This window comes from Magnolia sinica, chromosome 1, assembly GCF_029962835.1.
Source record: "Magnolia sinica isolate HGM2019 chromosome 1, MsV1, whole genome shotgun sequence".
In the NCBI taxonomy this organism is placed as follows: Eukaryota; Viridiplantae; Streptophyta; class Magnoliopsida; order Magnoliales; family Magnoliaceae; genus Magnolia; species Magnolia sinica.
In genome coordinates this window covers 76,926,984-76,953,400 of record NC_080573.1, presented here as the reverse complement: position 1 = coordinate 76,953,400, position 26,417 = coordinate 76,926,984, and the positions used below count along the sequence as shown (strand labels likewise).

The following is a 26,417-nucleotide window of genomic DNA, read 5'->3' as shown; positions in this document are numbered from 1 at the left end:
TAACAAAGTGCTAGGCTTAGTAGGTCTTTTGGTGGTGTTTGTGGTTAGTGGTGTTAGTTATGGATCTTTGTGTAGTGTGTGGGTAGTGTACCTTGGAACTTGTGCCAAGGGAGGTGGTGGTCCACACATATTCCACCAAAAGTGGGCCACATGATTAAGGGTCATGTAATGAAACGTACACAACTTTTGATCTACATATTGGATGGACACACAAGATACATTGTTGGAACCGCAACGATGATGCAAACAAGATGGCATAGGTCTTGGATCAATCCAAGCTAGGTTTACATGACTGAACTCAAGGATGACTGTAAACACTACCCGAAAGTCACGGGTCACCGAAATTTGACCGGTAGGACCGCTGGACCAAAATGAATGAGATGCACACTCACACACACACATGCACACATGCAAACTCAGGTCGGGTCTCACAGGTGGGGCCCACCATATATATGTGATCTATCCAGGCCGTCCAGAAGTTTAACCCCAGTAGATCCAGTAAACACTGGTGGGTTGGACATCTAGCTGATGGCCCACCTCACTGTATGTGTTGTATATTTAGGTCAGCCATCATTTTTGGGGCCCATTAGTGATATGTGGAAGCCCCTACACCACATGCATGTGATTCATCCAGGCCATCTAAGTGCTGGACGTCCAATAGGCCTAGATGGGCTGGACGCCCAGTCGTTGGAGCCCACCTGTTGTATGTGTTCTATATACACACTGCCCATTCATTTTTGGAGCAGGTGGACTATCTGATAAGGCCCACCATGATGTATGTACACACCGTTTTGCCCATTTTTCTGGGCCATGGGCTGCCCTATGAAGCCCACTATGATGTATATGTTACACACACTATCCACCCATTGTTCCAAGGCCATGGACTATTTTATGAGGCCCGTATGTGAGGCCCATTGTGATGTGTAAAGCCCATGTGATGAGACCCATTGTGATGTATGAGGCCCGTATGTGCGGCCCATTGTGATGTAAGAGGCCCACCATGATGTATGCATTATACGCCCATTATGGGGCTGTCTTGTGAGGCCCACCATGTATAAGTAATGGGCACACTTTTCCCATCCATTTTCTACATATTTGGAGGGCTAAGGGCCCCGTTGTGATTCCGTTTCTAACCCCCAAATGGACCACACCTTAGGATAATGGTGGTTAAAGGTCCACCGTTATAAGCTTTCCTACGGCCCATCGAGTGACCATTTCCACCCATACCTTATTGGGCTAACCCAAACCATTGGGTCCTCACTTACGTTGGTAATACCCATTGGGCTAACCCAAACTGTTGCGTTCCCACTTATGTTAGTAATACCCATTAGGCTAACCTAAACCGTTGGGTCTCCACTTATGTTAGTAATACCCATTAGGCTAACCTAAATCGTTGGGTCCCCACTTATGTTAGTAATACCTATTAGACTAACCCAAACCGTTGGGTCCCCACTTATGTTAGTAATACCCATTGGGCTAACCCAAACCGTTAGGCCCCCATTGATAATGGTGCTTCCCACCATGCCTTGTAGGATTGTCCAAACCTTAGAGCCCACATTATGTTCATACCAGGCCTTCCACAAGAATGTGGCCCACCAAGATTCATGTTTTTCCCAAGTTTAGTGACCATACCCAAAGGCCACTTAGGTGTTGAGCGGGCTACCCAATCCGTTTGGGAGGACACATAGTCCTAGATGTATAAATTCCACCAAGCCCACTTTGTGTATGCATCGGGCCCCATATGGAAGCCCAGTTTATTCATGATAAAAGATTGAGAAAGCCTAATTGTTCACCCAGTTAGCTCACCTTGTGAACTCACCTTGTTGTATACCCACTTCACACCCCACGAGAGATGTATCCTACCCTTGTACCCCATTCGCTAGGACCTAGAGACATGTACATATCATCCACACCATCCATCTCCCTGTTGAGACAAGTGTGAGGTCCATCCTTGACATTAGTGCATCATCATCCCTTGCTGTAAACAAAAGAATATGTGGTATTAGATTTGGTATAACCATTGTTTAGTACATCATCACCCCTTGCCATAGACGGAAGAATACGTGGTATCAGATTTGGTATATCCACTGTGTGGAAACTACCTTAATGCATGGGTTAGACCCACCATCCTTTCAGTGGACCCTGCCATAGGACATATGATATGCTAGTACCTTGAGTAGGTTATGATAGTCTAACATGGACCATTCCATATAAGCTTCTATATGTCTAGTGGGGCACATCGTTCAGCTCCTACTCTTGTAAGTGACATACTGTTTAAGGCCGATCATCGCCTGCTATATTTGATAATCATGCTAGTGTACTTGGTCTAGTAGGACACACTGAGTTTGTGCTAGCATAGCATCGTGATGCATACCCATACGCAACATATGTATGCTTGATATGAGGAGTGACTGATCATAACATATGCCATTGGGCGGATTGTTTATGGGACTCCCTGAGAGACGGAGTTGCCCCATATAAGCGCACGGTACACACGGGATTGATGCATAACTGGGTAGTATGACTCATGCATCTTACATTGTGTGATATGATCACTGTACACCCTAACGACATCAAGGTTGTAGCCTCCACAGGCATATCACGGATGACAGGATTGGATACTGAAAATATTTTGGTCCTAGCACTCGGCGCAAGGGTGTTCCTGGGTGAAAGTCCCTAAACCCTTATGGTACCAGGAGGTTACTCCAATGTCGAGACCGAGTGGATACATGAGCGCACAAGGGTCGTATATCGTTAGGCTGTGTCTCCCACTGTGTCGTGGTTGGTTGGAAGGGGTGTGGCCTTATCCGCCTGAGGGTGGGGGGCATAGCTAGGCTGAGTTTGACTAGCTCATAAATGGGTCCTTTATCGAAATGTCGAGTAGATATTGGCCGACTACCGGCCAAGCAGATAGTGTGGTCTCTTCCACATGCATGGTTGCGTGTCCAGTGGGCTACGATTTGGTGTAGAGTGTACTAGACCCTGGTGATATTCTAGAGTTGAGTTGTATTGATATGTGGATTTAGATGAGGATTGGTATGCTTGAGTTACATCTCGCATATAACATTGGCCATGTAGGCCTTGCATTGCATAGCCTTGGTACGGCTGATAGCATTCATGGATTTACCAGCATGTTTCTCCATTACTCTAATATTGCATACTTGGCACTTACCTTGCGCACACACTTACACCACCCTCTAAGCTTTCTATAAGCTTATGCATGATCGTTGTGTGTGGGTGACGCTAAGACACAGTCGAGTTGAGGCAGGAGCGTGCGGTTGAGCTTCTGGAGCTTTGATATCTGTCTTGTATTCCCTCCCCCCTTTATGTATTATACTCTAAAATTTTTTATTATATTGGATATGTGGTGTTGTTGTCATTTTTGACTTGATTATGCTTGTGGTTATGCTTCTTACGAGATAAATATATGTTGAAAATCCTCCTTGTAGGATCCCAGGATCGGAACATGGTATATGGGTGCCAGGAGCCGAAAATAGGGTACTACGGAGGCTGTCAGCACCGAATTTCATGATCGAGAATTTTATAAGTCCAATTTCCAAGTCCGAGGCGTGATAGAAGTTTGTATCAGAGCATAACTTGGGAATACCTGACGATCACATCACTTATCTGTTATGAACTTAGGACAGTTAGGTCCCGAATGTATAACCTTATGGTTTAGTTCCTTAACGTCTGAGCCTTCGAGGGTTCTCAAGGCCAATAAGTGCCTTTGTTCTTTTTTATAGACCATGCTGCCTAAGGGAGGCACCTGAGTGACCCGAGCAGCTCCCACTCCACCACTTGTAGTTCCCGTTTGCCCACCTAAGCCTCCTGTTCCACCACCCGAGATTCTTACAGAACTTGCGCCTCCGTCCGAGACCAGCGCAGTCCCTACTGTATCAATTATTACCAACCAATTGCAGATGCTTCAGGATGTGACAACCACCCTCCATGGGCAGGGCAGGCGCCCTGCTATGACCTCGAATCAAGCAAAGCAGGAGCATGCGAGTGCCCTGTTGTGAGATTTTCTTTGGCTCGATCCCCCATGATTACAGGGAGAGCCCGATTCGACTGTGGTCGAGAGATGGCTCTCCCAGGTGGAGAAGATATTCAAGACCATGAGATGCACGACCCATCAGTGTGTCCCATTAGTAGTGTATATACTTGAGGGTGAGGCTAAGTATTGGTGAGCCTCCATCGTTGGTGCTGCGGGGCCTGATTTCGTTTAGACAAGGGAGGACTTTGTGGACTGGTTTGACCGGCAGTTTTTCCCCGACCACATCCGACATCAGCGTGCACTAGAGTTTGAGACTCTGGTGTAGGGGGATATGTCTGTAGCTCAGTGCACATATCGTTTTATCATGCTTTCTAGATATGCGTCATACTTGGTTGATGAAGAGGATCGGACGGCCCACCATTTTTAAAACAACTTATGTTATGGCCTCAGGAGAGCCGTCGTTGGGCACATGCTCCCAACATTCGAGGAGGTAGTTCAGAGGGCCCAGGTCTATGAGGTAGAGTGGGCCGACTCACAGAGGGTTCGTGATCATAGAGAAGACCGGAATAGGAAGGCCCCCTCCGGTGGCTCCCAGCGACAGCAACACCGATCTTAGCAGAGGTGCGCAGGCCGCCCAGCCACCAGAGCACTAGCAGCACCTCTGGCACCACCTCCGCGATAGTTTACTGGTACTTACTTTGGATGTGGTGGGGTAGGACACTATAGGAAAGAGTGCCCCCACCTTTAGCAGCAGCAGCAATAGTAGTGGTAGAGACCCCCACAATAGCAACAACCACATCAGCCGTCGAGGCCCTAGCAGCAGCCGAGGCAGCAGTATATGCCACCACAGCGGCAGCAGCAACAGCCACAACTTTAGAGGGGACCTGCAGCTCCCCAACAGGCCTAGACCAGGTTCTACGCGGCCCAGCAGGACCCATAGTCATCAGGAGGAGTCGTCGACGATTCGTGGGAGTAGGCCTTAGGATCGCCTTGATAGATTAGTCATCGATGGGATTGTGAGGCTGCATAGTATCTCAATTTTGATCATTTCTGACCAGGATCCAAGGATTAATGGGGTCATCATAGTGTGGATGAGGCATCTTGGGAGCAAGATGCTGAGATTCACGAGTGTTATCCCCATCTCTTTGATATTTGATTATATTCATATATTGTGTTTCTAATTATATATATAGTGATATGATTTTCCTCCCTTTGTGAACTCTGTTTAGTTACATGGTAGTTTAAATTTTGAGGACAAAAATTTTATTACGAGGGGAGAGTTGTAAGACCCGTATCCTAGTTCATACCGTTCCACCAACTCTCGCGATCCTCTCCAAAAAATTCTAACGACCCGCGACCTGTAGACAGCATTTGCATAGGACCCTAAGTCGCATCCCGTAGATCTGAGTTGACTCAACCCGAGACTTATACCCTAGCGATCGCACCATTGCCCCAGTTCCAACGCCGCGTCTTGTGCACTGATGCGATACCTAAGTTATGAGTTGTAAGCCCGTGTATAACTCGAGGAAACGCTACGCGTTGTGAATTCTGAGAGAATTTAGACAATCTCTACCCATCTTTCACATTATTAGTCAAGTACACATCCCATCACAAACCTATGCCTTTCTTTTCCACCAAGGCAAGCAACCCTCCCCAAAGTCAACTCTCATGTCTACTCTCTTACACACCTATCACACCACCCATCACTCTCTTACACACTCATCACCCTCATAGCCATCACATCCCCTTTCTCTCTCATTTTCTCTACCCATCCCAAGCAACGAAGGAGAGAAAACATCCAAGGAGCTCTAAGGAGAGCAAGAACCCAAGATCAAGGCCCACTTTCCTACCCCTAATCTCTCATCTCAACCCTTCAATTTTCATCATCCTCCATCAAAGAGAGAGCTTAGGAGCCAAGGATTCCAAGGAGCTAAAGAAGAGGACCATATGTGGGTGTACATAAGATTAGATCTTGATTGTGAGGTAGGGATGGCGTCCCCACCATTGATTTTCTTATTTTAGGGCTCACACAATCTTGGGACCCATCTTGATGTATACATTGTATCTTAGAAGGGAGCTCATAGTGGCGGAGCTCCCTCCATCCCTCCATCACCACTTGCCTCCTCTCTCTCTCTCTCTCTCTCTCTCTCTCTCTCTCTCTCTCTCTATCTCTATCTCTATCTCCCTTGTTTGCAGCCCAACATGATGCAAGTATTTTATTCACACTGTCCATCCATTGGGCCACCACGTTGACCACCAGACGGCAGCCACTTGCTGCCCAGTTTGTGGCTTGCATGACCGGCCGATCACACAGGCCCAAATGAAGGGAAATTATGAAGATCAGCTTAATCCCAAGCTGGGTGGCCCACCTACGTGGACCCCCCCTCTGATGCATGTACTTTTATCCATGTCGTCCACTTACGTGGACCCCACCTTGATGTAGATGTTGTATCCTCACCATCCAGCTATCTGGACAGTGGGATCCACCATGATATATTTGTTTATTCCTCACCATCCAGTTGTATGGACGGTGGGATCCACCCTGATATTTGTATGTATTCCCACGTCGTCCATCTACAGGGCCCACCCTACATGTGTGTACCCATCACGTCCAACAAAGGACTGAACGGTGGGACCTACCTTGATGAATGTGTTCCTTCCACACCATCTCGCAAGTGACGGTGTTGGACGCATCTGATGTATTTGTTTACAATGGGACCCACGTGATGTTAGTGTTTTATCCACACCATCCATCTAAAGAGATCATTTAGGGTATGGGCCTAGAGTTGGGGCAGGCCCGGCTGTTCACAACCCCAAGTGTAGGGTCACAATGTAGTAATAATCTTGGTGAGACCGAGGTCGAATCCATAGGGACTAAACCTTATACATATTCTGAAAGTAACTAGAACTAGAAGAAGATGAAAATCTAAATCTGGAATAATTGAGAAAGTAATTGTAATTAAAGTAATTAAAACTAATGAATTCAAAGGTGGGTAACTAGGGTTTCCAAGGATCCACTTGTAGAGACCAGGGAGATCTATGCTTGATTCACGAACACAACTGGAATCAGAGTCCCATCTTCATCCAATTGGAAAATGTTTTATTAAAAATCAAATATGAACTTCCTTTGATCTAGTTCTCAATGAATGAGAGGTATGAGAACTAGAATTGATTCCATCATAAAGCCATGCCCAAGAGACAAAGCAAACAATAGAATTTACCAATCCACAACCAATCTAAGAGAATTGTGAGAGTTAGGGAGGATTCCATCATCCAACCATGCCCAAGGATGATGGTGAACAACAGGGTTTCCTAATTTCATAATCTTGATAATGAAAAGAACATACTCAAAGCTATCGCAGATCTATTGTAATTTAAGTCACAACAAACCATTAAAAACTAAAAGTATTTCTTTTAATCAAACTAAAATCAAAGATAGTTCAACTTAAAAATGAATCAAAGCCATGGAAAAGATCCCATCACACTACAAGCTTAACCCCTTAGCCCTAGCTAAGAAGTTTAGCCAACCATAGACATGATTAACTAAAATCTCTTAAATAAAAGCATAAAGAAAACAATGAAAAGACAAAAGAAAACTCTTGATGCCGGTCGTCCGCTCCACGCTCTCTCTTTCTCTCCTACTTCTCACATCCACCCTTCCTTTTTGTTTCCTTCTCTCTTTTATAGGAAATAGCTGGAGTCAGTTGGCTGCATGCGTACACCTTACGGACTACTATGAAGTCGGTTGGTTTCGTAGCTCCTTCTTGCACAAGTAAGTCGGCATCGTCTTGCGGACGGCCTACAGATTCTTTTTTCTAATCGGTCTCCATGGTGCGGTTTAGGACCCACTTCTTGTGACTTTAGATGGTCAGGATCATGGGTCCGATCCTGACCATGCTCACACAATCAGTCGGAACGTCCGGTTTTCTTCGAACGCTGTTAGTGCGTAATGCATGCGAAAAACAGAGTTTGTGTAACCTGTGGGGCCCACATTCCTTGACATTTGAAGAATCAGCTCATCCATTGGATTCATGGTGAAATTTTAGTTAGAGATGGGCAGTTTTGGATTGACATTGATGCGGCCCACTGAATCTTTGCTTCTGTTATCCGTCCTATGTTTAAATGTAGTCTTCTTGTGAGCGTGTGCATGGGTGCACATGAACACCATGGTTTCAGTCGAAATCTTCTCCTAGTCACGCTGGATGGCTTGGATCTCCTATCCGAATGATGGTTATGGGCCACCCATCATCATAGCGGACACCCGTCCGCACGCTGCGAAAGAGGAGAGAGAAAATATCTCTTAGACTTGGATTCTGTCGGGTCTAACCGACTTTGACCAGGCGTTTCCGTCCTGTGCACTGCAGTTGTACGTGCAGGTTGTGCACAGGCGTCACGGGTGGGGTCGGGAGAGTGTCTTCAAGTGAATCCACACCCTCCATTCATTTTTCTATATAAGTTAAAGAGTTGAGTCCAAAATTGAGGCATATCCAGAGATTGGGTGGGCCCCAAATCAATGATTTATGGTTGATCTTTCCGTTGGACCACTTTCACAAAGATCCAGGGGTTGTAATCTTACATGTACGATTACTTTATGATACTCAGGCCGGATATAAGGTTTCGTGCGAAACAGATGGTGGGAACCCTGTGATCTTGCATTCAGGACAATTTTCAGGCTTCCTTATCTTCAATCACTTGGTTTCCTAGGATCTTTGGCATGTGAATTCTTCAATCTCGGTCTCCTAAGATCCGTCCCTTGCCTTGGTGATTCTTGAGCATCAAATCTATGCTTTTAGTATCCTTTTTCAATCCAAGCTCTTAAATTCACCTTGCAACACAAACATGATTAAAATATAAAATTAAGCATTCTCATGTTCATAAAACCAAGTAATAACTGGGGTCTAATATGCAATATTTGACCCTCAACACCAGCCGCAAACAACAACCTGCCCACTGGCCCACATTGATGTATCTATTATATCCATAGGCTCACCTACTGGGGTGGATGAATGGGGTTGGCCCACCTTCTGGACTACCCACGTTCAAGTGGGACCAACTGTAATTTTTATATCCCGCCCACATAGCCGATGGGCCGGCTCAAACCCAGGTAGATCCAACATCTGCTGGACCAGCATCCAACAAATTGTTAGCCTTGCTGCCATGTATATGTTTACCCACTTCATCCGTCCATTTTATGGCCCACCTGGACGGGTCCCACGCCTCTAGTGGACCATCCCCAGGTGGGGCCCACCATATATATGTGATCTATCCAGGCCGTCCAAATGTTTGACCCCAGCAGATCCAGCAAATGCTGGTGGACTGGACGTCCAGCTGATGGCCCACCTCACTGTATGTGTTGTATATTTAGGTTGGCCATCATTTGTGGGGCCCATTAGTGATATGTGGGAGCCCCTACACCATATGCATGTGATTTATCCAGGTTGTCCAAGTGTCGGATGTCCAGTAGGCCCAGATGGGCTGGACGCCCAGCCTTTGGAGCCCACCTGTTGTATGTGTTCTATATACACGCTGCCCATTCATTTTCGGAGTGGGTGGGCTGTCCTATAAGGCCCACCATGATGTATGTACACATCATTTTGCCCATTTTTCTGGGCCATGGGCTACCCCATGAAGCCCACTATGATGTATATGTTACACACACTATCCACCCATTGTTCCAAGGCCATGGGTTGTTTTATGAGGCTCGTGTGTGAGGCCCATTATGATGTGTAAAGCCCATGTGATGAGACCCATTGTGATGTATGAGGCCCGTATGTGTGGCCCATTGTGATGTAAGAGGCCCACCATGATGTATGCGTTATACGCCCATTATGGGATTGCCTTGTGAGGCACACCATGTATGAGTAATGCGCACACTTTGCCCCTCCATTTTCTAGATATTTGGAGGGCCAAGGGCCTCATTGTGATTCCGATTCCAACCCCCAAATGGACCGCACCTTAGGACAATGGTGGTTAAAGGTCCACCGTTATAAGCTTTCCTAGGGCCCATCGAGTAACTATTTCCACCCTTACCTATTGGGCTAACCCATATGTTAGGTCCCCACTTATATTAGTAATACCCATTGGACTAACCCAAACCGTTGGGTCCCCACTTATGTTAGTAATACCCATTGGGCTAACCCAAACCGTTGGGTCCCCACTTATGCTAATAATACCCATTGGGCTAACCCAAACCGTTGGGCCCCCATTGATAATAGTGCTTCCCACTATGCCCCGTAGATTGTCCAAACCTTGGAGCCCACATTATGTTCATACCGGTCCTTCCATAGGAATGTGGCCCATCTAGATTCATGTTTTGCCCAAGTTTAGTGATCATACCCAAGGCCCACTTAGGTGTTGAGCGGGCTACCCAATCTGTTTAGGAGGACACATAGTCCTAGATGTATAAATTTCACTAAGCCCACTTTGTGTATGTATCGGGCTCCATATGGAACCCAGTTTATTCATGATAAGAGATTGAGAAAGCCCAATTGTTCACCCAGTTAGCTCACCCTGTGAACTCACCTTGTTGTATACCCACTTCACTCCCCATGAGAGATGTATCCTACCCTTATACCCCATTTACTAGGACCTCGTGACATGTACATATCATCCACATCATCCATCTCCTTGTTGAGACAAGTGTGAGGTCCATCCTTAACATTAGTGCATCATCATCCCTTGCCATAGACGAAAGAATATATGGTATCAGATTTGGTATAATCTTTGTTTAGTACATTATCACCCCTTGTCGTAGACGGAAGAATATGTGGTATCAGATTTGGTATATCCACTGTGTTGAAACTACCATAATGCATGGGTTAGACCCACTATAATTTCAGTGGACCCCGCCTTAGGACATATGATATGCTAGTACCTTGAGTAGGTTATGATAATCTAACATGGAGCATTCCATATAGACTTCTATATGTCTAGTGGGGCACATCGTTCAGCTTCTACTCTTGTAAGTGACATACCGGTTAAGGGTGATCATCTCCTGTTATATTTGATAATCATGTTATTGTACTTGGTCTAGTAGGACACACTGAGTTTGTACTAGCATAGCATCGTGATACATGCCCATACGCATCATATGTATGCTTGATATAAGGAGTGGTTAATAATAGCATATGTCATTGGGCGGACTGTTTATGGGAGTCCCTGATGGACAAAGTTGCCCCACATGAGCGCACGGCATGCACAGGATTGATATATGACTGGATTGTATGACTCATACATCTTGCATTATGTGATATGATCATTGTACGCCCTAGTGACATCAGGGTTGTGGCCTCCACAGGCATATCGCGGATGGCAGGATTGGATACCGAAAATATTTTGGTCCTAGCACTGGGGTGCAAGGGTGTCCCTAGGTGAAAGTCCCTAAACCCTTATGGTACTAGGAAATTACTCCAACATCGAGACCGAGTGGATACATGAGCGCACGAGGGCCGTATATCATTAGGCCACGTCTTCCACTATGTCATGGTCGGTTGGAAGGGAGTGTGGCCTTATCCACCCAAAGGTAGGGAGTATAGCTAGGCTGAGTTTGACTAGCTCATAAATGGATCCGCTATCGACGTGTCGGGTAGATATTGACCGACTACTGGCTAGGCGGATAGTGTGGTCTCTTCCACTTACATGGTTGTGCGTCCAGTGGGCGGCAGTCTGGTGTAGAGCGTACTAGACCCCAGTGATATTCCAAAGTTGAGTTGTATTGATATGTGAATTTGGATGAGGATTGGTATGTTTGAGTTGTATCTCACATATAACATTGGCCATGTAGGCCTTGCATTACATACCCTTGGTATGGCAAATAGCATTTATGGATTTATCAGCATGTTTCCACATTACTCTGATATTACATACTTTGCACTTACCTTGCGCACATACTTACACCACCCTCTAAGCTTTCCATAAGTTTATGCACGATTGTCGCATGCAGGTGACGCTAGGACACAGTTGTGCTAAGGCAGGAGAGTGCAGCTAAGCTTCTGGAGCTTTGATATATGTCTTGTATTCCCCCTTTATGTATTGTACTCTACATTTTTTTATTATAGTGGATATGTGGTGTTGTTGTCGTTTATGACTTGGTTATGCTTCTTACGAGGTAAATGTACATTGGAAATCTTCCTTATAGGATCTTAGGATCGGAACCTGGTATATGGGTGCCAGGAGCCGAGAATGAGGTACTACGAAGGCTGTCGGCATCGGATTCAACGATCGAGAATTTTGTGAGCCTAGTTTCAGAGTCTTGGGCGTGACATGTCCTGCCTAAAATAATAGGTGAAGCTTGTCCTATGAATTATTTGGAATCAATGTTTCAATACTTTGGGCGATTGAGATTATTTAATCCACTTTATTTAGAATAATTTGGTATTGTCCTATTCATCCCCCCTCTAGGACATTCATAGCTCATCTTTCAAATTCAATGACTCTTGTGAATTGAATGTTATGATTCATGAATTTAGGACTCATTATACTCCTCAACAAAATGGCATAGAGAAATGCAAAAATAAGACCTTGGTTAATATGATCAATTGTATGACATCAAATTCTGGATTACCACTGAATTTAGGGGAGAAGTATAATTAACTACAAACCGTATTCTAATTATTGTCCCATATAAAAAATTAGCTGTCTCCACATATGAATTGTCAGAAAAGAAAAAAAAATCATCATTACTTCAAAGTATGGGAAAGTGTAATAGAAGTTTTGATAATTGATTCTATGTGATTGAAATTAGGTCTTAGAGGAATCAAATGTGCATTTGTAGGCTATGAGACCAATATTCCCTTATATAAATTTATGGTTCCAGAACTATTCACATTTGTTGACAAAATTATAATCATAAGGTCTAGAGATAATATATTTTTTCCAAAATATAGTATACAAAAATGATAAGAATGATTATACAAAATATTAGATTGATGGAAATAAAGTGAAAGTAATAAATGAAAATCCAAGTAGCATTCTTTATAAATGTAACACTCATTAAAAAATGAACAAAAAAGATCAAAAAGAGTGAGGAAAAAACATCTTTTGGTCCAGATTTCTATACTCTTTTCATAGAAGGAGACAAAAAGGAAATAAGAAAAGAGATATTACTGGTTGTGGACCTATGTGGTGGGGCTTTGTCACGCCCTCAAACCCTAAGCTTAGGTAAAGAGATGTGACTTGGGTTAAGGTACAAATTAAACACTCACTATATATTCACATTCATTACACACAAATAAAAAATAAACTAATGAACTTTATTCAAACTTAACCATGAAAATATAAACCATCCATCACCAATCTCAACGCATTCATAATAAGAAAATAAATGTAAACTGATTTAATAATCTTTTGCCCAAAATCCAACTAAAATAAATCATCAACGCTATAGGTCTCGTCTGGCCGTCCCTAAAGAATCTCGGCCTACTCCTTAGTCTATAGTTTTTTCTCATCAATGAATGGTGTGAGCTAAAATGCCCAATGAATAATTTTGAATACAAGAAATAACAAAGTCTTTCGCATAAGTACGGAATTTGTTTCCTATTGTGATATTATATTATATTATATTATATTATATTATATTTTATATATATATATATATATATATATATATATATATATATATATATATATATATATATATGAATTTCCATAACTCAAGGTATAGTTTTTCAGTGTAACACCAGGTACAATTGTTTTTCAATTGGCCTAATCTCACTCATCACTCAGATTCACTCATCTCTAGTTGGACAAATAGGTGCCTAAATTCCTGGACACAATAAATTCCATAAAGGAGTCATTTCACTCATAGGGATTTCAATTCCAAAGACCCACAGTCCTTTCACTCATAATAATTCATTCACTCATCCTTTTTCATTATTGTTTTAGCCTCGCTTACATTGATCGCATGCCGACATTTTTTTCGCAACAATATTGTATTCATGTGTATCACATATGAAACACATGAACACAATATGGAAATGGTAAAGAGTCGAAGATTGATTTTTATTTTTATTTTTTTGTATAAATATAGAAAATTTTTAAAACAGAATTTTTTAAAAATAACTTTCATGTTAAAAAACTTTCCAAATATAGAAAATTATTAGAATATGCAATAGAAAGCACCGGTATCTTAGATTCAGAACCACTCATCAAAATATGTCCACACACATATAGTGTACGTTCATCAGGGTCCTTTGAATGCACTTTCCATTTGGTTTCCTTTTTAACCTTATATTTTTCTTATTATTCAACTTAGGGGTCTTGTTGGCTCGATCTTGACCTTACATACTAATTCCAAAAACTCACCATAAATAGACTTTCCTAATTGAATTTTATTTCCTAAATTATCATTACAAGAAAAACATTCTTAGGCTCACTACAAAAGTCTTCTTACCTAGCTTTGACTCACTTAAGTTTATTTACGGTCAATTTGCGTGACCTTACAATTGGGAGGTTTACACGTTAAATGAGCATTCATGGTGAAGCAAATTATACAATTTGATAGAATCTCAAAATAGATGATTTTAAGGCAGTTATTAAGGATCTAAATATGACCCAAACTTAGATCACCATCCATCTAGAAAGGGTTATAATCATTAGTCTACATTGGGTATCTTTTTTCAACCCATTTGGATGGTCCAAATCTAGTTGTCTAACGGTCTCTTTTTGAGTCATCTCTTCTGGATCATCACATAGTCTAGATTACTTTAAAATTTATAATTTCTTAAGGAGATCATTTCTTCAAACGATGGCTTTTAAGATGGTCTAGTGACCACTACACCAAAATTGTTTATCAGGAACGGCTAGTGCTTTGGTTCAGAAATGGTATTAAGCCGTCTCTAATTGGACACGGTTCTGAACCGTTTCTACATGTGGGGAGTGTACCCTCTTTCCATGCACGTTTCTAAACGCAAGGAGTATATATACCCTCCAACTTTTCAATCGTTCTAAAGCAGAAAAAAGCCCGATTTCACCATAGTCGTACCCAATCTCTCTCGCTTTCTCTCCTGCTCCCTCATGCCTTAAATCCCTCTCTCTCTCTCTCTCTCTCTCTCTCTCTCTCTCTCTCTCTCTCTCTCTCTCTCTCTCTCTCTCTCTCCATCCCCCTCGATCTCTCTCCCTATCTCTCTCCTCTCCCTCCCGATCTCTCTCCCTCTCTCTCCTGCTCCCTCACTCCCTCCTTATCGATCCCGCTCCCTCACTCCCGATCTCTATCCATCTCAATCTCTGTAACTGCAGAAGATTGTAGATCGATCAACCTTCACCCCATCCACTTGTTTTCGAGCAGATTTTCTATCGTTCGACCGCTTTTGAGGTAATGAATCTTCGATCTCGGATTCCATTTTCATGAAATAGAGTTTCGATTCTCGATCTCAGATCCCATTATGGTTGAACTGGCCTGACTTTTAGGTAGGGGTTGGGCCCACCTGATGAATGTCCACAATCTTTCACACTCATGAGAAGTCAGGAATGTATGCCGTGAATTGCCTTTGAATCTCTCTCTGTTTACTAGGGTTCCTGAGATTCTTCCTAGGGTTTTTACAGGGATGATCTGGCACATCCGAATTTTGCCATGCTGGAGCTTCTAGAGGATCCTGACTGGCATGTCTATTCTGTCCGGATCGTCAATCTATACCACAAGATGAAGGATCTGGTTAACTCGGCCTGCTCTATGAATTTCACGCTGAAAGATTTTGTCAGTCCGAAGCGTGACTGGACGACTGCGTTCATCAGCGGGATCATCAATTTGTGCCTTTACAAGTAAATCAATACCTTTGATTCTCTCTTTAGGGTTCCTTTTGTAGGTTTTAGTGATCAAGGTTTTGATGGAATAATGGATTAGGGTAATCTGGGGTCGTTTGGCCCCCTAAAAAAATATCCATCTAGAAATGGAATCTTTTAAATAGGGGTAAATTCCAGCATTTGGGACCCTAGAAAAGCTTAAAAACTGTCTCTGGTTGGAAACTGGTTCCAGCTTAATGGCTACTTTTCTGATTTCTGGCCAGAGGCTGGCCTGCAAATTTGAGGGAAATAGATTCCTCCCAGCTGTCACTTTTTTGAAAATTTTAATACACATTGTGCATCAATTTTGAAATTCCAAATTCTAGAATTCCATATCCATGTGATTTGTTTAGTCAAACATGCTAGATATCTATTTGTTTGAAATCTCATAATAGCTGGTTACATTGAGCAATCACTTTGGGAGGTATGCATTTATGTTTTGAATTTTTATAGATGATGTTTGTACCTGAATGTGCGTTGTTTCTTATGTTTGTTGTGACTTTTTTCTCCATCCCTGAAATGGTAATGGATATTCTTCAGGAATGCTTACTTTTATTTGATTTTTGTTTTTCAGCAGTTTTACTTATTTTGTTGTGTAAGTTACTCTAGAAATGCCTCTCCCAAGGACTACTCCATAGAACCTAAGAAGTCTTGTATTTATATATGTCAACTATGATTATGACAGGCAAAGGCAAGAATCCAAGAAAACAAATGGGTCCGCTATGCCCAGTATCGTATTATTTGTTGGCATAACCGATACGCCCACTGATACTGTTATTCAAAACCTTAGGATCACCTGATGAGTTGCCAGCCTGATTTTTTAGCCTGGTCATTAATAAGGCAGTACCTACCTGATGATAGATAGGATGTTCCAACACATTGCTCTAAGTATTAATACTTCTTGTCATATGTAAGATCTGTTGGGGGCCTTGTACAAAACCTTACGATCTAGCCTCTCGAAATAAACTAGAATTATGGAATAATAACGCAATGAAATAAATCAAAGCATAAACCACACCACACGAGATTTTTTACGTGGAAAACCCTCAAAGAGGTAAAAACCACGGGACCTTGTCCAGATTAACAATCCACTATGAAGTAGAACGTTACAACCGTCTTCACTCACACAGGAGTGGTTAAACAATGAGAGAATAAAAGAAAAATGGAGAGATCTCATCGATTACGAGGATGTAGAAGCATTGAGATATGAATTGCATAGTAGATAACCTCCACGAGCATAACCTCCCTTCTACAAGCTCTCTCTCTCTCTTTCTCTCATACCTTTGATAGCCCTCTTGTGTTTTTCATATATCTAGAAAAACCCTAGGAACCCCTATTTATAGTTTTAGGAAACTCCTTTCCGCATCCCAGTTGCGAAAGAACTCAGATTTCCGCAATCCGTAAAATCGTGGAACGAATCTGCGTAACCATGACCAGTCGAGATGAAGCCACAACCGGTCGAGCACCACCCACAACCGGTCGAGCACCACCCTTGACTAGTCGAGCACCCCCGAAAAAAATAGTCCAAAGTCGCTGGACTTTGAGTCGAGTCAGGACTCGACTCTATGACTGGTCGTGCACCAGCCCTCGACCGGTCGTGTAAGGCTCACGACCGGTCGAGCACGGGGAAAAAACCCATTAAATCTCTCCCTTTTTGACCCAGGAGGGATTTACCTTCTTCAAGCCAGCCTGGTTTCTACAAACTTCAAACTTGCCCTTAAGCAAAGCCTTGGTCATCATGTCTGACCCATTATCATCTATGTGGACCTTCTCAGGCTGTAACACCTTCTGTTCCAAAGTATCCCTGATCCAATGATACCGAATCTCTATGTGCTTTGACTTGGAATCTTGACTTGGATTCTTGCTCAAGTGTATAGCACTCTAACTATCGCAATAGACCACATGCTCCTCCTGCTTCAGGCTAAGTTCCTGTAAGAACCTCTTCATCCAAAGCATCTCTTTACATGCCTTTATGACTGCAATGTACATGGCCTCTATCGTTGATAGTGCTACGACCTTCTATAACTTGCTCTGCCAAGAAACTACTCCCCCTGCAAACGTGAACATGAACCCCGAGGTAGACTTCCTGGAGTCTATGTCGCTTGCCATATCTGCATCTATATAGCCCTCTAACATAGGTTTTTCGTCACCATAGCATAGGCTCAACCTGGATGAGCCTCTTAGATACCGCAGTATCTACTTCACCGCTGCCTAATGTTCTTTGCCAGGATTAGCAAGATACCGGCTAACAACACCAACCACATATGCTATGTCTAGGCGTGTACACACTATAGCACATGGTAAATAGAAAATATATTTGTTCATTTTCACAATATTTACATTGACTTTTGTTGGTGTAGAAATTTTCACAATTTGTGTAAGTTAGATGGCTTTCCTTCATAAATGCCAATTGGAATGCATTATATTTAATTGCATGACCAATGGTAACCAGGCCTAAAAATCTAAAGATCCCAATCATGTTAACCTCATAAAGATGGCTATACCAGGATTCTGATCATGCTACTCTCACAAAGATTGTTGTGAATTGCCTTGTAGTGAGAATATTACAACTATAACGTGGGATTTAGAGTCCCATGGGATTTATATGAATGGTATGGATTGTGCCACATGATGGTTGCCTAATGCCTACACACCTTTCATGCATCTCTAAGGTTTTGATGGAAAATGGTGCCAATCATACCACGGCTACCATGCAGGGCTGAATCATCTTAGATAATCATTTGAATTTAGATTCTAATGCTGCAGGGGCCATCTGAAGAAACATTCCTTTGTGCCCTTTTGAGTCTTCTACATATTTAAAATCCTTAATAGTCTTTTAGACTATTTTAAAAAATAAAATAAAATTAGTTAATGCATTAGTACACATACCCCCACTGTTAGCCACACCCTACTTGGGAATTAAGGTTATTTTCATTTAGTCTACCACTTAAGGTATGGATTGGTGTGTAAATTCATCCTGAAAGTAGTTGTTAATCCTGAAAGCTATGGTATTGTAGACTTAGAAAGTAGCAGTTGGTCTTGAAAGCTAAAATTTTATTTACTTAATTAAAAGAACGTTGGTTTGTTTTTGAACTATGTTGATTAAAATAACTATTACTTTTTTTATGTCCACATTTTAAATTGCTAAATTAATATACCATGTTTAGATGGGTAGAATTTGTGGGGGGTTTTCTTCTTCTTCTTCTTCATCTTCTTTTTTTTTTTTAATTGCCATGCACCTAAAATGATTTCTTTCATTAGTTGTAATTGTTGTTTTCAAGAATCTAGCTCATGGCTGATATTGCTGAACTTTCAGGGATGTGCTAGGTATACTATGCACCCACATTTGAAACCAACCCTTTAGGAAGCAAAGTCTTCAACAGTTTGAGCAGTGGGGCCTATGGTTTTAATGATCCTGTTATCAGTTTGTTTGGGCCACAATATGTATGTGCAGTCACCCGAGCTGGAGGGTTACGAATTTACTTTCTTCATTTTATCTATGGCAAGTGTTGCATGTATATCTGTTCATCACATTAGACACATTTAAAAAGGTTATCTAATGATCCTATACTATATATAACTATAGTAGTTGGATTTTGACAGTGGTTGTTTGTTTCAGTACTTGATTTAATTTCTGGCCAGTAAATATTGCTTATCAACAGGGGTTGGCGAAGTATGGTTCCATTAGTTGCTGAAGGTTATAGATATGTTTACTTGTGAACTATATCATTGATGAAAAGTTTAAAAGTAATGAAATGATTAAGATGAAAATCGTTCTTGTTATGAAATATATGGTTTTCAACCCAGTCTCTCTGTTGGGCTTTTGTTATGAAACACTAGTGCTAATAGCTGGGAGCTAATCATGTCGATATTATCTATATATTTTGAATTTCTTGCACTCATTCTCTTCGGGTCTTGTAGCAAGAGTACATTCGTGGAATCAGTGCATGGAATTTTAATCTGGAGGATTTGAAAGCTCAAGCTGCCATTGTAAGGAGGTTCAATTTTAGTTAGATATTAATGCTTAAAACCATGAAAAATGTCTACAAATGATTCATTTTGGTAGTACATGGAAGTATCTCAAATTGACGATGATTGTCTATGTGGTGATTTCATGGGATACCATGGAAAATGAACCCTGAATGGTGAATTCTGTTTTCCTTTTCCTTGCCCTGGAATATTATTCCTTTAAGTTTCAAGGTACTTGAAGCAAACAAAAGATTATGTTGGCAAAAAAGCATTCTATAAAACCATTTCCCAAGGCACTTCCAGATGAAGGGATGAAATAATGGTGGCAGTGACTTTTCACTAAAAACTGGATTCGACACATATATAAGGATCCAATCCAATCTAATTCTATTTGTTTGAAATATACACACATATATGAATTTTTCTTTCTTAACCTTTTAAATAAAACCCATAAAAGATCTCTCTTAATTTTTTTTTCTTTTTTCCTTCTATTATAATGATTTTGTTTTGATTGTGGTATATGAAGGACAAAGAGGGTACATGATTGGTGTAAAAATAGGTAGTGACTTAGACGAGTTGATTTATCAAGGCATGTACTAGCAATGGTAAGAGACATCATTATTATAATTTTTTTTGATAAATTGTTAGAGCTTATTTTTCTATTTCATTTTTTATTGTTTCCCTTTCTTTGTTTATTGGGCTACTGTTCTTGGAGCTACTAGTTGAGAAATGTGAAAGAATCCATATTGGAGTGATTTCTAGGCTCTCACATTGACACTTGTCATTTGTTACATGTGGGCCAATCATGTACATTAAATGTGGACCAGAGATCAATATTTTTTTAACCATCCATTTCTTTTGAGGACATGTGACCAACCTCATGAGTGGATTGCCCTGATTCCTTGGCCAGGGCGTGTCCACATGGAGCAGTGCAATTGCTACTAGCAGGGATCATGCTGTTTTATTATATTCCCATGGGTTCTATACTTTTTTTTATTGGTTAGCATATTAGTACACACACCCCACTTGGCAATCAATACCAAGACCTTAGTAGTGTTGAAACGAGGTTATTTTCATTGAGTCTACCACATGAGCTATGGATTGGTGTGTGGGTTCTGTACTTGTACTTGTATGTTTATTGGTTTCTTGTCTACTGAATTTCTACTCATTCTGAAGATTGCATGTTATAGAATCCAAGGAAGGAAATCAATGCAGTGCTGAAGAAGGAAGCAGATTACTTTGGCGACATTGTGATTTTGCCATTTATGGACCATTATGAGTTTGTGGTTCTTAAAACCATTGCCATCTATGAGTATGGGGTGAGTATGTTTCCTTTTCCGTTTCCATTGCTAAGTGATTTTTTTTGTTGGAATGATTATTTGATTCAGATAAGTTGTACAGTCCACAGAGAATTATTAATCAATAGAGTCCATTCCATCCATATGTCTGCATGCCTGCCTGCTAAGGGAGGAAATTGCAGTTTGGTTATTTCCATTTTATTATATGAATGCTTGCAATTCAATTTGATAGTGCATTGAAATTCACCCCAACTACCAAAGGGTTTTACTGATAATTGGACAGTTCCTTTGTTTCAATGCCATTGATGCACAACATTTTCGCATTTAAAAAAGAAAAAGAACAAAAAAGAAAAAAAAAGAAGAAGCCTTGAGATCTAGTTGGTGTTTTTGTTCTGGGAAAAGCTTAAACCTTGAATGTTAGTTGTTTTACAACATGAGTTGTTCTTATTCTAATTCTGTGAATTTTCTATAATTTTCTTCACTTGAATGTCATAAAAAGATATTTTTGGTTTGCCTGTGAGTCCAATTAGTGACCCAAGTTTCCAGACTCGTGAATCTTTGATTTTATTTTACAAATGGGTTGCATTTCTCCACTGCTTTGTTACAATTAGCAAGAATTCTGCTACTTTATTCATTTATTTGACTATAAAGTATATTTCCCTAGAAATATGAACTGTATTCATTTCTCTTTTATATGTTTCTACCATTTCATTTCTTTATTATTGCCATGCCAGAAGCGGCAATTTCTTGAGTCTAGAATGGAATGAAAGATCGATTTTCAGTAAATTGTTCCCTAAATTCTTTTCTTGTAGGAAGATCTGGAATTACCAATAAGCATGCAACATTTTCCTTTAGAATGGCACATGTTTTCTAAGAGGCATGTCTTGCTACCAAATAATTTGTTCCTTAAAGCTTACCAATGTCAAAGTTAGCCTTAAAGTGACTCTACCATTATAGCTTTGAACATAATGATTTGAAGGAGAAATGTTATGCATGCTTTCTCACATGAGGTTAAGGGTTTTCTTTGCAGTAGATGTGTGCATGACAGGGCTATTCATCAGGTGGGTCTCACCATCAACATGCCTTACCCTAAAAACCAATTTGATCCACTCATTGGTTGGGCCATTTACATGTGTTGCATATGGACCATTGGTCGTGTTTTTCCTATATGTCCACTTTTCTCATACACTAAAAACAAGGGACTAATGCAATTGAGAATGTAATGGAGGATATAACTGAAATTTTTGTTGGTTTGTTTTCTGTAGGGATTTATCCAGTAACTTGCTATATGGAGATATTCCGTTCTCGACATCTGGGCTCAAACAACTTGCTATATGGAGATATTTCGGTAACTTACTATGTAGGACCTTGAAATGAAACCCACCTTTGTTCCTAAGTCTGTCAAGGCTATTGCCATGTTATTCTTGGCAATCTCAAAATTTAGAGACACTGTCAAACACCTGACACAACAGAACATCCATCACTAAAGATATCAATCAAAATGCATCAAGAGTCATGCACTATTTACGACTACAAATATGAGAGTAGATAAGCAGTGGACTATCTCTCGTATCAAGCAATAGTTGATTCCAAGTCCCCACAGTTTTTATATATAATACCCATGTTGCAATATGCTTGGGCATACATAGGCCTTTGCAGTGCAGCTTTCTTGTAACAGCTAAGAGCCAAATCATATTGCAGCATCTCATAATAGACCACCCCAAGGTTGTAACATGCAGGCTAGATTTGAAACACAACACACCAAGAATTAATAAGGTTGTTGTGAAATATAAAATATATGAAGGTCACACCAATAAAACAAGAATTGAAGAGATCGTGAGATTATGACATATATAGTGGCTGTCCATCTTTAGAGCTTCACAATACTTCTGGATTCCCTCCTGAGTGTTTCCAGCTAGTTTTAAAATTGTGCCCAAATATGTTAAGACAATTGCAAGACATTCTACAGTTGGTTTGTATGATGGATCTGCCCTTAAAGCCTTTTGATATGATTGCAACAAGTAAAATTGAAGATATGAACGAGCACTCCAGATGCTCAATGCTAACAGATTAGTGTACCAACAGGAATGGACATGGACCTATGGGAAAAAAAGTAAAAATTTTAATATGTATATACTATGCATGTGTATTTTGCTACCATCCTTTTACAATATTGCATCTTTTATCATGCTTGAGTGACATTCATTTGATACAACCATGGTGGGGATCTCAAAGAGATAAAATGTGATTTTGTGCATGCTAGTTGAATTGAATCTAGTTGTTTATATTGTGAGAAAGGATATGAATCTGTAATAACCCGAAAAATTTTGTGCCAAGACCCAAGTACTATCTCTACTTTCCTTAGTAGTTAATTGGGGTAATTAGCGCTAAACTCGATTGCTTGTGAAATTTGTATCAATTACTTTAAATTTGATCTGCATGACTCAAAACCTGTAAAATCATTAGCGCTAGGGTTACTCTGAAATCTGGGATTCATCGCTAAATCCAGTTGCTCTTGAGAATTTTTGGAAGCTTTGGATCGGACCTGGACCGCGCGTCGTAAGTCCAATAGCGATAATCTTAGGCTGTATTGGTCACCATGTTTTACTTGGCCATCACCTCAAAAATCAAGTCCAGATGATGTTTTAGGTCGATTTGATTGAGTCCGGAGTGAAGAGTGTGAGAACGGTGAGAAATTAAATAAGATTTTATGAAATCTGAGTCGTGTCGCTTATGCGACGATTTTAAGCAATCTAACTGTTGGATTCTGACCCAATTTCACCCTCGGATCAGGAAAGATGGCTCAGGCATGTTCTTGTGTTTGTGAACCTGATCGAGTTTCGGTGACCGTTGAATTGAGTGTGGTCCGCCATGGCTCATCTGAAGATCCGATCAGTACGACCAAGATCCATGGTCAGTGAACTTAAGTCTGACCTTTCGTGGAAAAAGGCCCACCGGAAGTGTTCCGTTGGATCGAGAGAAGCCTGTTTTGGTTATAACCTAAGTATACCTTGGCCTTAGGGTTATTTTCATCAATGTTAGACCTATATATAGACCTTAAAACCCTAACTCTCTTTTCCATACGAATTTCTTAACCCTAGCTAAGAAAGAGGGAGGAAAAGAGAGAGAAAGTGAGAGAGAAGTTGGTGAATCATCTTAGATTCTTTCCTGTTCTTCTTCATCCTTAAACCATCACTTTAGAATCGTTATTTCGGCGATTCTAAGTTCCTTCTTGGGTAAGTTAACCTAACCCTAATCTGTTTTAGAGCTTAGAATAGTTTATGTGTTGTTGTAGCTCATTTCTATTCTTGTCTTAAGATATCTTGTCGCCGTTGACAAAGACATATCGTTTGAATCAGTTCGGTGTTCTATTTCTGGTTTAAGGTGCGGACTTTAATTGTATAGGTTATGGTTTTCAAGGCTTTCAATCTTAGCTAATGGTTTATTCTTGTTATGGATGAAATTTCACATGTCGAATGCTATGTTTATCTTGCGTTCCTGATATGCATGTGTTATATTGCGATTTGTGTATTCTATGTATATGTAGGAAGTACCGTATACGTATAAAATATGAACCTGTGTTTGCCATGATTATTTGTCGTGTATTTATGCTAGATGGATGTGTGACAACTCCTTGGCAAAAGGAATTGTCCAAATGCGTGTATTTCAACATATGTCATGTATGTTGTATTATGTATTCTAAGTGTTTGTAGAAATGTCTGAATGATCTAAAGTGCTACATATTAACCTAATTGCGGTCGTTGAGAAGCGATTCTCAATAATCCTATTTGTGTGTATGATTTCCTTCATGCAAGCTACATTCTTTGTTGTTTAACTTCCAGCATTACTTGTGTGTAAATCCATGTTGAGTTGATATTCTTCAAGTGCTTACATACCACATGATTTGAGTTGTTGCTCCATTACTATTCTAAATTGTAGATATGAATATCTGTTGTAGTGGAATGTGTTTGGGACTATGAATTAGTCCAGGAGATCGGTAATCGGCCTTGAGTTCGTGGCTGAGGTTTCTTTCTCCACAAAGGACGTGATTAGATGAACCCGAGTCATATTAGAGTTGTCGGCAGTGGTTTGGCCACACGAAGTGTTTGTGCACTCTATGTCGTTCAACACAAGTGCGCTCATGCTAGTCGAGTTCATCAAGTAACCCGATTGTCTGATGTATGTTCACCATGTATGGACGCTATTGTTTGAATCTAGGGTACCAAACTTACCAGTGCAAATCCTGTAAACCATTGTACCTTGATCCACTAAGACTCATGAGCCAGACATGGTGGTATGGGACACCGTGGTCAAGCTGTCAGCCTATGCTGGGGTGACGAGCCTCCCCGTAGTGACCAGTGAGCAACCAAACTCGTGAGCCGATTATGGTGGTATAAGACACTATATTCGTGCTGTCGGCCTACATTGATTGGTGACGAGCCCTTTGTAGTGACCTTGAGCATACTTGGATACCGCATTGAGGTGACGAGCCTTATTGTAGTAATGAAGGTATGATAGGCGTGCATTGATTGGTAACGAGCCCTTTGCAACGACCTAAAACCATATGGTCGTATGAGATGATCTAGGACTGATGACCCTAGAATGGATCACTGTTTGGACGTTGATATGAGGAAGGTACCTTAGCTTCCCAATCTTGTTGTATGAAAAGGACTAATAACAACTTGGTAATCATGTTCATGCACCGCATTTGCATGTGCTTTGAAGACGTGGCGCACTTTGAGGCGATGTCATGCGTAACGTAAGATGAAGACGCTGAGGGTGTACGCGCGAGGGAATGCATCATTCTACATACATCCTTGCATTAACAAGAGTACTTAGGACATGTTTGATTGTTCTGCTTTATCATTACTACTTGATTGAATTGATAACATGTTAACCTATGCTTTATTGTTCCACTGAGTTGATCACTCATCCCCTCGTTCTGGGGTGGTGTTTAAACACTCACTAGACTCTGTCTTAGTTGCAGATGTTGATGAGACCTCTGAGGCAGAGTAGGAGATCGAGGATGATGAAGCTGCATTTTCTTTCACGCAGTTTTCAGGCGGGTTCTAGTGAGCCTTGTTCTGATGCGTGGGATTCTGGGATTTCTTTTGGGATTAAATTATGTAATTTGATACTTGTAAATTTTAATAGTAACACTTGAAATACGACCTGGTATGTATATGTATTTCAGAGATTTGCACATGTACACATATATTTCTTTAAGTCTTCCGCTTGCGTTCTTCACTTATCCCTGAATTATATTTGCAGTTTGGCTTAATCTATTCCATGTTTTATGCACTCATACAGACAACATACATCCATCATTCAATCTGTTGCATAAGTGATGTTTTGAAACTCGTGAGCTGAGTTATGCT

General features: G+C 41.1%; 1 long non-coding RNA gene across 3 annotated transcripts; it reads left to right on the top strand.

Moving 5' to 3' along the window:
• Window positions 1–19,365: 19,365 nt before the first annotated feature.
• Window positions 19,366–23,028, top strand: LOC131248253 (uncharacterized). 3 transcript variants are annotated; one of them, XR_009172204.1, is made up of 5 exons: window positions 19,366–19,762; window positions 20,268–20,346; window positions 20,932–21,060; window positions 22,305–22,490; window positions 22,844–23,028. It is a non-coding gene; the product is annotated as an uncharacterized LOC131248253 (long non-coding RNA). The 3 variants fall into 3 exon arrangements; XR_009172189.1 differs by lacking the exon at window positions 22,844–23,028 and having other exon boundaries at window positions 19,370–19,762; window positions 22,305–22,525; XR_009172181.1 differs by lacking the exons at window positions 22,305–22,490; window positions 22,844–23,028 and adding an exon at window positions 21,150–21,624 and having other exon boundaries at window positions 19,373–19,762.
• Window positions 23,029–26,417: the final 3,389 nt, after the last annotated feature.